At 38.4% G+C, this 13,173-nt stretch overlaps 1 protein-coding gene across 1 annotated transcript in view; it reads left to right on the top strand.

Annotated features, from left to right (window-relative positions):
- The first annotated feature begins 1,234 nt into the window (after positions 1 to 1,234).
- LOC114250745 (uncharacterized) overlaps positions 1,235 to 13,173 on the top strand; it is an 82,128-nt gene continuing 70,189 nt past the window's right edge. Inside the window, exon 1 of the mRNA XM_028184736.2 lies at positions 1,235 to 1,431. The gene's annotated coding sequence lies outside the window, so the exon portion shown is untranslated. The remainder of the gene's footprint in view (positions 1,432 to 13,173) is intronic.

Here is a 13,173-nt window from a genome sequence, read left to right as displayed (position 1 = left end):
AAGACGTCCGGTGCATTCGTGTTGAGCGATGCACCGATATTCGAATCTCAGGCGGGTACCAATTTTTCTAATGTAATACGTACTCAACAAATGTTCACGATTGACTTCCACGGTGAAGGAATAACATCGTGTAATAAAACTGAAACCCGCAAAATTATAATTTGCGTAATTACTGGTGGTAGGACCTCTTGTGAGTACGCGCGGGTGGGTACCACTGCCCTGACTATTTCTGCCGTGAAGCAGTAATGCGTTTCGGTTTGAAGGGTGGGGCAGCCGTTGTAACTATACGTGAGACCTTAGAACGTATATCTCAAGGTGGGTGGCGCATTTACGTTGTGGATGTCTATGGGCTCCAGTAACCACGTAACACCAGGTGGGCTGTGAGCCCTTGTAGGCAGACGAGCATACGGCCCATCTGATGGTGAGTGGTTACCGTCGCCCATGGACTTCAGCAATGCCAGGGGCAGAGCCAAGCCGCTGCCTACCGCTTAATACTTTCCACAAGCCTCGTTTGAAGAAGGACATGTCATAGCGCTCGGGAAACACCATGGATGGGAGCTCATTCCATAGCCGGATGGTACGTGGCAAAAAAGACCTCTGAAAACGTACTGTGGATGACCGCAGTGGCTCCAGGTAGTATGGATGAACTCTACTCCGGTTGTGGGCGGTGCGATGGTAAAAACGAGATGCCGGTATCATCTAGAACAATTCCTCAGAGCACTCCCCATGGAACATACGGTACAAAATACAGAGGGAACCGAAGTCCCTCCGCAGACTCAGAGGTTCCAAGCGATCCCTGAGAATGGGATTATCGACAATCCGAACGGCCCTCCTCTGTATGGAGACAAATGGTATGTATGGAGTCAAATCATTTCACTCATATCACTTATTAATCTATGAAAAGGCAGAAAAATAAAAAAAATGTCACTAAAGATAAATAATAAGATCTCAATTTTATAGGGATTATAATATCGATGGTCTATAATTACACTGAGGGTCAAATAGGAAGTCATTTAACGCACTATTTACATGGCGACATATAATATATGAAGTAAATTAAGGAGTTATGATTTTCCATGTTACCCGTATTCTTTTGTTCGATAAAAAATTTGAATGCCTTAAGATTTACGCAAACTAAATCAAATAAAACAAAGTACGCCATGCAAAAGTTAAAGCACGCGTCCCGAACGAGGGGGTGGAGAAGGCAACAACTCATAAAATTAAGCGATTTGGATGTGAGTTAGTCTAACTGCGAGTATCGGTGTGCTAACAGTCCGCTGGCTGTCATTTGATTTCGACATTCACGCACCGTCCGCGTTTGCAACACCACGCAACATAGCTGTGGTAAACGGTTTTTTCGCGCCATAAACTGTTAATATTGTTTTATTTGTGTGTTTAATTGTGTTTTTGTGCAAGGATTTTTCTCTTCAGGTGAGTTTAATCTTTGAAAGTTATACACATATAATTTTGGTGAATGCGCATTAAAAAAATTGACTACTGCATTTTTAGTGATGTTTGTTTACGTGAAATAATCGTTTTTGCAATGTTTTGATGTTACAGTATGTACCGTAAATTAAAAGCTGTAACATAAAATATATTAATGAAGCTATTTAGTTGTAGAACTTTTCAAACAGCTTTTTTAATTTCAATATTGTTTACACAAGTAGAATTTGAATTGACTACGCTTAAGCGCGAAATAAAAATACCATTTTTTCAATACAATCCACAGATACCGGTACAACATTATTTAAAAAAAAACATGTTTGTCTTTGTTTATTTATTAGTTTACATTATTCGTCTGACATTATTTTACAATGTTCTATACATACTATGAACAATAAATACATCTCTGTAATTCTATGAGAGGCAAGAGAATGTTATAGAAGTTATGATTTTCTTTAATTAAGTAAATAGAATTTGTTGTGTGTTTTAGTTGCTGCAATTTCTAATAAAAGACATCTCTATATTATTTAAATTCAAACATAAATGTATTGGATAAAGGCAACAGATGTTATCTGACATTTAATTTTCTAACCAGTAGGTGGAAATTATTGGAAGTTGTTTGAATTTAGGAGCTAGAGTATTAAGCACATATTTTCAACTGGAAATTCGAGACATTTCTTTTTTCTTTAAACACATCAGTCTGGTCGACATCAAATTGAAATCTTCGTACTCTAAACTTTTCGGGGCAAAAATGAGCTCACCCTCTTTTTCGCAGGCGACTGAGGAATTCATGATCATTTGAAAATTCCGATCTATCTATGTGATATGAGATGCTTCAATAGCTGATTTAAGTTTAAAAAAAACTATATGCAGACGTGTTAGTTATGAAACAAAACAACATTCAAAGGTAGTTTTTTTTTTTTTTTTATTGCCTTTGTGGACAGACGAGCGTACGGCCCACCTGATGGTAAGTGGTTACCGTCGCCCATGGACTTCAGCAATGCCAGGAGCAGAGCCAAGCCGCTGCCTACTTTATATGTGATCATCCAATATTTTTTAATCACATTCTCTTACAGCTTTCTAACTAAACTACAATTTTAAAGTATTTGTGTCTAGACTTAGCATAACAATTTTAGACCACAGAGAGTTAAACTAGCGTGTTAAATGTCGATGTCGCTGATGGACAGTCCACTGAGTTTCTCGCCGGATCTTCTCAGTGGGTCGCGTTTCCGATCCGGTGGTAGATTTTGCGAAGCACGGCGCTTGCTAGGGCTAGTGTCAGCAACGTCGTCAGGTTTGAGCCCCGCGAGCTCACCTACTAGTTAAGGTTACGCTGAAATAGACTCTCAAGGCTCTCAGCTAAGGTAGGAAAAAAATTGGACTTTGATATCAAAGAATATAGGCTGATCAAAACCAATGATAAAGACAGATTCCAAGATACAATAATTGAGTCGACTATTATCAAAGCCGGCAATGTGACTTTTGGACAATTATTGGTAAATCAGAAAAAAAGAATTATTGACTTTGTATTCCATTGGCAGTCACAAAACTCTTCTAAACGACATCTTAGATAAATAACAGGTTAAGTATTAACCTTTATTTAATGCAGGTTTTGAACCGTATTCTTTGAAGGAGACGATTATATTCAAATCAATCTGTATTGACATATCAATAACATTTTTTTGTCCAAATGCACAGATTGCCACCTTTGATAATAGACGACTCAATTTCATTGTTAATAGCTATTTAGGAAATGTTGCAAGCATTGTGATAGAAGAAAAGGCTAAATTGCCTATCCAATAACGACCTGAAAAACGAATCACCGCTGTTCAGTAACGGTTGATTAAGCTACGCGTCTCCAAAATCATAAACAGATATCTAAGTATGAATAGGAAATACCAAATATCTTGGACCGGGCTGCAACATTGCTTAGTAAACCAGACGGACCAAGTGTTTTGTGTTGGGAACTACTCTTTATATGATTATTTTTTATTGAAATAGTCTTTATTTGTTGATTTTTCACCTTTTTTTCAATTATAAATAGGCAATGAATAATTGGATGGGTATTATCAATTTCTTGACTTTTTTTTATTGCTTAGTTGGGTGGACGAGCTCACAGCCCACCTGATATTAAGCGACTGGGTTAATTTGCCATTGCACAGTCGAGATTACTTTGCGTTTCATTACAAAACAAGTGACAAGTTTAAGGTGCCAGTAAATCCGATTCCAAAGCTTACGATTGCCTTTAAATATATCCGTTCGCTTTCTTTTTCGTTTCACCTTATCGCAGTAAATAATTAGGATTAAACTTCAAAATATGTTTACGTCTATCGGTAATGTAACCTTTTAGATTAGCAGACAATTCGTTAGTGGTGGAGACCGTAGACAACAGTGAATGCCGTCATCCACCTTGAGACTTGAAATCGAAATCTTTTTTACTGGTGGTAGGACCTCTTGTGAGTCCTCACGGGTAGGTACCACCACCCCGCCTATTTCTGCCATGAAGCAGTAACGCGTTTCGGTTTGAAGGGTGGGGTAGCCGTTGTAACTATACTGAGACCTTAGAACTTATATCTCAAGGTGGGTGGCGCATTTACGTCGTAGATGTCTATGGGCTCCAGTAACCACTTAACACCATGTGGGCTGTGAGCTAGTCCACTCATCTAAGCAATAAAAAAAAACTTAATTATACTGTATAACAGTGTTTCCCAACCTTTTTTGTGCCATGACCCACTGTAACATTTCTAAATTTTTTTGTCCCTCATACATAATTACACATTAAAAATTTTATTGTTCACTTAAGAAACATAATGATGGGTTTTAGGAAAAAGTCACTATGTAATTGTTATCAAAAGACAGTAAGTAATATTTCAACACATATCATAAAAAGCTGAAATTCAAATTCTAAATAATTTTAATACAGATTTTCTATATTAATTCAGTGCGATTGCCCTTCTTAATTATCAAATTGCCCCCTTGTGGGGCGTGGGCCATACGTTGGGAAACACCGCTGTATAGGGTCTATTCAACCCTTCAAATCGGAGGTTCGTTTCACAGTTTCCCTTCACAATTCGCCTTATCACCAATAAAATAAGACACTGTGGATATTACAGTAATTATTCCACGTTCGAGTTCATACTATGAATACGAACACGGTAAAGCAATATATCTTTTTTTAATAAAAAATGAGATGCAGTCCATTGGTACAATTTCTTTTAATAAGCCTCCATGACTACGTACCAACATCCTGCGTATTCTCAGAGCTTATGGATCAGAGAGATCCACTGTATGCTTCTCGTAATGCCGTGGGGCATTACGGGCCGTGAGTTCAACTGCCCGTCTAGAATGTTTTTTTAAATCCCGATTGGGCGAGAATTCTCCAGTGAAACAATAAGATATTGAAAGAATAGTGTCTCTTAGGGTTTCTCAGTGATCGCGGCTATTAATTAATTAACTAATGTAGTAACCTCGACGACACACACGCAGAGAAGTCTCTACGGAGAAACAGCGGCGTGTGAAATTAGATATGAAATAATGTTCGCTCACTGATCAGTGGTCAGTGTTAGACTATAATCATTGAAAATTCTAGATTTAGAATATTTGTTTATGACATTTTTTTCTTGCATAAGTGGAAAAAAAAGATTCTCGTCAAAAAAATTTGTTCGTAATTAGAACTACTAAGTAATTAAATACAAAATTCTCACCAAAAATAAAACGGATTTCAACAGTATTCAATTAGAATATCATCAATGTAATTAATTAAAATTAAGTCAATTAAATGAGTATTATTAAGAATAACTCAATAACTAGCGGTTAGATCTTGAAAATGCTTAAATGGGACCACATGAGAACCACAAACATTAAAATATAAAAAAAATCGTCAAAATCGATTCACCTCGAAAAAAGTTCGAAGGTTCTTTTTTTTTAGGTCGGTTAAAAAACAATAAAATTGATGGACAAACTGTAGGAAAACAATCATTGAAATGTTTTGTCTTTGCCAGTTTATTAAAATACGTGATTAAGAATAATGATGCACTCCAACGACAAATAATATACCTAGGTACCCGGTACCTAATTTGATTTGAAACATTATCTTGCAGTTTGTGGAAAAATCGTGCTATCTTCGGCACCTGTCATAGCGGTAGATAAAAAATATCAATTTAAACTTTAATTAAAAGTTTACAACACGAAAATACAAGAATGAAAGTAATTACAGTAATGTTTGCGTGAAACTCGAACGAAAAAAGCGTGGTTTAACAGTATTCACTGGGAAAATATATTTTGATCGGTGTACCTGATTGTTCGTCGTATTAAACGGAATATCGGCATTTAAAGAAATATTTTTAATTAATTTTATTGGTTGTTTCCTATGTCGACAAAGCTTAAGATCCTCCTGATGGTGAGTAATCACCCATGAAATTAAAAAATGCCAAATGTTAAAACCTCATGGCAATACGTACAAGACTGACTCGGTGGTGCAGGTTTTTATTTATTGCTTAGATGGGTGGACGAGCTCATAGCCCACCTGGTGTAAGTGGTTACTGGAGCCCATAGACATCCACAGCGTAAATGCGCCACGGTCTCAAGTATAGTTACAACGGCTGCCCTACCCTTCAAACCGAAACGCATTACTGCTTCACGGCAGAAATAGGCAGGGTGATTGTACCTACCCGCGCGGACTCACAAGAGGTGCTACCACCAGTAATAGTAAGCCCCGACTGTAGCGCTGAGGGTCGTGGGTTCAATTCTCACGTCGGGTTAGTGTGTGATGAACAGGTTTGTTTGCTCTTTGTCTGGGTATTTATTATCTATACCTAACCTAACCTATCTATATATTATAAGTATGTAAATATTTAGATGTATGTAAATAAGTATGTAGGTATGTCAGTTTCTGGTATTAATTACACAGGGAATCCTAAATTGGGGCCAGATAGCCGCGCATGATTTGTTCCAAATTATTAGTTGTTATTATTAGTAAGTACTTCTTCTTTCTTTCCTATTGCCCTCTGCTGGGGTGTAGGGCTCGAATTAAATCCTTCCATTTACATCTGTTTTGGGCAGTCTGTATTAACTGCTCCCACGTCATACCCAAGACGCCCAGCTCCTGTTCTATTGAGCGACGCCAAGTTGTCCTGGGACGGCCTCTCTTTTTATTGCCAAACACTTTCCAGGTCAGTGATCTCTTGGATAGGCGGGTATCAGGCTTTCTTAATATGTGACCAATCAAATGCCACTTTCGCGTAAGGATCTCCTTCTCCATTGGTGTCTACTGATGATCTTTGTTGGTGATCGTTTCAGGCCAAGAGATTTTCAAAAAATTGAATCGGTATCATGTTGGTTTTTTTATTTTATTCTTATTGCTTAGATGTGTGGACGAACTCACAGCTCACCTAGTGTTAAGTGGTTACTGTAGCCCATAGACGTTTACAACGTAAATACGTCACCCACCTTGAGATATAAGTTATGGGATCTCTGTATAGTTACAACGGCTACCGCACCCTTCAAGCCGAAACGCATTATTGCTTCACGGCAGAAATACGAGGAGGAGAAGGAAACAGGAGGATGATTTTGAAATATAAAATTCGTGTAATATCCGTTAGTAAATAATAAAATGGACATTTTTTGGAAAGGACATCATATAGTGAATTAAAAAGCACAGATTACAACGTGAACCGTCCACATTGACAAGTCGTGCTGCGCTGAGGAAGTGGACACATCGTGTGTGGGCTTCTTTGATCTCATCAGGCCGACATCCTGAACCGAACGCTTACAGATTAACCAATCGAAAATGCACTCTACGCGATTACCATAAAGTCGTGCGCAAACAGACGAATGGAAAAAAATAATTTTGTTATAAAATAATTTTCGTATCGGAAACGCCTAGTTGTCGCGAATCAAAGATGGCCGTTTGACAATCTACTTTTTTAGTTTTCTTGATGTGTTAATAACTTTACATTTCCTGAATGGTGTTTTTTTGAAGTCCGCTGCTTTGATTTAATCATAAATTGATTTATGAGTGTCCCGTCTATTTTTTTTAAAACGTTTCTGATGACAGCTGCCTAAAGTTTTCCCTGCAAGAAAGTGTTCGACATTTTTATTATGAATATTTCCCTGTTTGTCTAGTTTGTTGATAAACTCACTTAGAATTTTCTTTGGTCTTGTTCCGTCTTATAACCACTAACAATATTTACTGGTGTAGAATGAGTAGCCCTTTCGTCAAACAAAATGGTATTCATCTATACTAATATATAAATCTACAGTGGTTTTTACGGATGTTCCGTTATAAGTACTGAACCATGCATCCGATTGACTTAAAACTTGGTCTCCATGTAGAAATACATGTGCTTAATGGATAGGCTAATATTTATATGAGTGTTGGACTCCCTACACCAGTTGCGGGGGCGTTAAAGATGAGAATCTTTGTGGGGGTGAGAAATAATAATGTTAATTTTAAATGCCTAGCGAAGCGGATGGGTACGGCTAGTTGATTTATAAAAGAGTAATGGCTTGAGTTATTTTTTTAAATTTTTGTTTGATTAGTCAACGGCTAATCTGGTTTTAACTGATTATCGCTTTCCATAGACATCACATTATGACTGCCTCCACCTACCTTGAGACTTGAGATGTCTCAATTGTATATTTAGTACGGAGAGACCCTTTTTAACGTTTAATTTCGTATACCTTCATCGTGGAAGTCAATCGTGACATGAGTTAATAACGTATTTCAATAGAAAAATTGGTACATGCAGCGGAATTGGAACTCAGGCATGATCGCATCACTCAGTACGTGTATACCCGGGCGTCTTATCCTTTAAGCCATGAAGACTGGCAAATCGTCGCGATTATCGTATTCCACCGATTTGTTCCTAAAATAAAAATAATAGATAAGCCATTTAAATTGCGATAAGTCGTTGATGGTAAGACCGAAAATATCGCTTCACCCATCCCTGCCTAGGTTCAACCACCGATCTCTGCAATCTATATATTAATACGTGAAGCAAAAACTTTGTACCCCTTTTTACGAAAATTGGGCGAACGGAGGAGTATGAAATTTCCCACACTTATAGAGAATATAGAGAAGAAGTGCAGAATACTAATATTTTTTTAAAATTATGCACTAAAAATACATTAAATCAATAAATAAAACATTACACACACTACCATGTATTTGACACAACACATACGTATAAATATACTCTTTTTGTATTGTCAATTGTGAAACTTTTGTTATTGTTTAAAATCTGTGGTCAATTTGAGAATAGATTAATATTTTTTGTCTATAATATTATTTGTCAATAGTGTAGTTTTGGCGAAATCTGTATTATATAGAATATATTAATATCTGTATTATTATAGAAGTATAATAGTGTTTGACAATAGAACCATAATAATGTTTAAACTTTTAATTTCAATTAACTATAGTCGAATATCGACTACTGCGGGGACCACTAGTACCTAAATAAAAACATTTGTAATTGAATACCGAATATTTTCCATCGTTCTATTTTCTGACGTCAACGAAGTGATCAAAACTTCATTTACGTATGCAACTAAAATTAAGTACTTGCGCTTACTAAGCTTATACTTACGTCAATAATGAAAAATGCTCGAAATGTCAAAAGTAAATGTTTGAGTCTTAGAGGTTTTAGGCTTAAAGGCGAAATTCGTATGCCTTTTAAATTACACATTGTTCTGAATTTAGTTTTTTTTTTATTGTGTCAACGCAATAGTTCAATGACCTTTGATCACAACAATATGGACTTTGAATTTATTATTCTATACAAAAATTAATTGCCTACGTACAAACAGTAAGTACTTATTTATTCATAGCTGTTACCTACTATTTCCAATTCATCCGTATTAAAATGCCGACTATTTCTTATCTAACTCACCCCTTTATAACCTGGTAGGTTAGAGTGCGATGGGCTCTTGCGATTTGTTACTATATACTTACTACCTGTTTGCTTTTTTTTTACCTATGCTGATAGCCTTGAGAGGCTATTTCAGCTTCGCCCTAACATGTAGGTGAGCTCACGGGGCTCAAACCGGAAGTGTTGCTAACACTGACCTAACAAGAGCAGTGCTTCACAGAATCTACCACTGGACTGGAAACGCGACCCACTGAGAAGATCCGGCGAGAAATTCAGTGGGCTGTGTTTATGGGTTAATTCGCTCGGCGAGCCCTTCGTCGCAAGTGACGGGTTCGGCGAAGACTGTGATCGGTGCTTGTGGTACCTAAAAGCACCGTTAATGGATCGGGAGGATCCGTAATGACGTGTTTTGTGCGGCGCCGACTATTTACCATTCGGTCTACAGGATCGGGTATGGGTGTTTGCTGGAATAGAATCACGCGTCCTGGTTATTGTAAAGCAATTAAAAGGTATTATCATCTTTTAAGATTTACAGTAGCGTTCACTTTGCAGTGTACTCATCCATCTAATTATATCTGTTAATGTCACTGATATTAACCGCCATCCAGCAAAATTGATATTGGGCATTAAATTAACTAAAATAGTTATCAAATAGTTTTTATACAAATAGATAATGACAAAACAGTTCACTGTGCTTAGGGCGAGTTTTTAAACGTTCTCGATAGCGTAAAAGTTAACTCAAGTTTATATGGAGTTGGAACGTTTGCCTACGTTTGCTAGGGGCGCTGTTCCAAATCCATACAGATTTGAGTTAACTTTTACGCTAACGAGAACTTTAAAAAACTCGCACTAAACACACTGTATTCAGAGTTGGATGCCGCCGCGTCGTCCTGGAGTTTTGAAAGCGAAAGTCTTTAATGAAAACACACGCCGAAAGCTTAGATCGTCAACTTATCTAGACCGATCGCAGAAATGTGCGAGTCCGCGCAGGTAGGTACCACCGCCCTGCCTATTTCTGCCGTGAAGTAGTAATGCGTTTTGGTTTGAAGGGTGGGGCAGCCGTTGTAACTATACTGAGATCTTAGAAGCTATATCTCAAGGTGGGTGGCGCATTTACGTTGTAGATGTCTATGGGCTCCAGTAAAAAAACTATACACAAAAAAAATCATTCGGAAATATGTACAAATGATAAATGAAACAATAACGTTTTGTCTGTTACATTATTCGTTCGTGCACGATGTGTGTATGTGGGAAGTATCGTTTTTGATATAATGTGTTTGCCGACCGCCGCGCCGTGCATTGTTCCAATTGAGTCGTTAGGGATGGCGAATGCGCAGTTTGACTATTAATAATACATAAATACACGAATGTACTTGTGTATACAATCGTTAAAAGGATTCAAAGTGCTGTTTATGTTAAATGTTATTTTGGGTTCATATTTTTTTTAGGTAGCTTTATTTATTAAGTGCTTTAATATTATTTTTATTTATTTATTTGCTCTACTGCAAATTCCAATGTTAATCATTAAAGATTTTTTATTGGTTTTTAATAGATTGTCCAAATAAAACGAATTTAATTATCCAACATAAAAGTTAACAACTATTAGTTAGTCAGGCAGCGGTTTGGCTCTGCCCTTGGTATTGCTGAAGTCCATGGGCGACAGTAACCACTCACAATCAGGTGTGTGGTATGCTCGTCTGCTTACAAGAGCAATAAAAAAAAGTTATCATTCAAAATGGCCATAAATCATGAACTTTAATATTGCCATCCTTAAAATTTGCGCACCAATAAAAATCAATCATCGTTCGTCGATGAGAGTTGATCCTGCTCCCGTGTGTGCGTGCCGAGGGGTGCTACCATTGAACACAACGAAACATGAAGCCTCTTCGCGACTAATTAAAAACGAGTAAATGACAATTGATTTTAGCTGGCAGTTGCTTAGAACAATTTCTTTAAGTGCGGTAGGCAGCGGCTTGGCTCTGCCCTTGGCATTGCTGACATGAACGACGGTAATCACTTACCATCAGGTGGGCCGTACGCTTGTCTGTATACTTTTTCTTCTTCGTCGCTTTCTTCATTGCTGAAAGTCGTCTCCCTGAAACTTGACCGTAGCTTGTCTCGTGAGCTGTTTCCACCTCGTCCGGTCCTCAGCTTCTCGAATGGCGGTCGCGACTGGCAGCCCAGTTATGGCGGTTACTTGATCACACCAACGGCTAGGTAATCGGCCGCTGGGTCTCCTACTTTTTTTTTTCTTTTCTGCCTATAAATGCGATAAAAAAAGTCCTGATTTTGATAGTATAGTCATATTCGCATATCCACGATTTCAACTTTAATCCGTTGAACATTTCACACACATTTTTGTTGCCTATGACAACAGACCAGCGTATCTGATGTTCGCCCTCGCTTGGTCGTTTGCAATGCCGAGGGCGTAGTCGCTGCGAGCCGTTGTTAGTTCAAATCAAATGCGAACATTTTGTAGAGCAACATATCTGCTCTAAAAGTTATAATCTAAAGGTAAAAAACAAAATAGAAAAACTACAAATATAGAACGAAAATAGTTTTTTTTTTTTTTTCAAAAAGCCATCTTTATTGGCCTTGTGTTAAGATATGTTTATCGATATGGGTGGCGCCGCGTGTCTGGTTGTAGTGTTGACCACGGGAACCCCCCTACTCTGACCGGGTTTTGACCCCGGACGGAGATCGGACGTCGGGTGTAAGAGTGCAGGGGAGTCGTTTAGTGGGTGGGCCCTAAAATTCCTTGGGCCCGCAGTCGGCTCTCAACACCTGCAGATCATTGAGTTTCACATACCCCGCGCGCCCCCTAGGCGCGGGGATTTCGTAAGAGGTTCGGCCCCCTGCCCGAAAAAAAAATGTTTATCGATATACCACAAGGCAGTTACGAAGGGAAAGTCGAGGGCAAAAGATCTCGCGGACGATCTCCAACACGATGGACCGACCTTATAAAATCTGTGACTCACTCCAACATAAATGTTTGCTCTCACTCTGCGAAACATCGTGCCACATGTTGCGACGCCATGTGTGCCACGCATCGGTATCGCAGGATCCGACTGATGCATGACCACGACCACTCTGTCAAGAGTGTATGAATAGGAAGAAGTTACGATAGTCCATAGATATAACAGCATAAAATCGCCACCTTCCTTAAGATAGGTTAAATCTTCAGTTGTATTGGGGTCCCACTGCTCAACTCTCAACGGAGAACTATTTCCTGGCTGAGCCTTTGCTCGTCCACCTATACTGTTGCAACTAGAAAGGCCTTGGGTCCACCATTGATCCTTCCTTTATAAAAAAGGACGACTGTTAGTACCTTAGAAGTAGACAGGACGGTGATCCCGTGTAGGGTCGGAACTGCGTCCTACGAGTGATATTACTATATATTTTACTAGTGGTTTGCCATCTTGTGAGTCCGCATGGGCAGGTACCAACACCCCACCTATTTCTGCCGTGAAGCAGTAATGCGTTTCGGTTTGAAGGGCGAGGCAGCCATTGTAACTATACTGAGACTTTAGAACTTATATCTCAAGGTGGGTGATGGCATTTACGTTATAAATGTCTATTGACTCCGGTAACCACTTAACACCAGGCGAGCTCGTCCACCCATCTATGCAATAAATAAATAAAGAATTATACATAATTGTTTTCAGTAATGATACCGGTTAAATATATTGCACCGTTACTGTTACACGAACACGTGTGGCTCGGACATGTTCTGTTGTAGAAGTCATTTAAATCAGTTGGAAAACCTATTCGAAGTGTATACCTATACCGCGTGTGTTTAATATGAGCTTTTATGTGAAATTAATAAAATTTCGAAATCAATTCTTCATTTCGTCTGAAT

The sequence above is a fragment of the Bombyx mandarina genome, chromosome 07, assembly GCF_030267445.1.
Source record: "Bombyx mandarina strain Sakado chromosome 07, ASM3026744v2".
Taxonomy (NCBI): Eukaryota; Metazoa; Arthropoda; class Insecta; order Lepidoptera; family Bombycidae; genus Bombyx; species Bombyx mandarina.
Note: the sequence above shows the minus strand (reverse complement) of the source record. Positions and strands in the feature narration are given on the sequence as shown.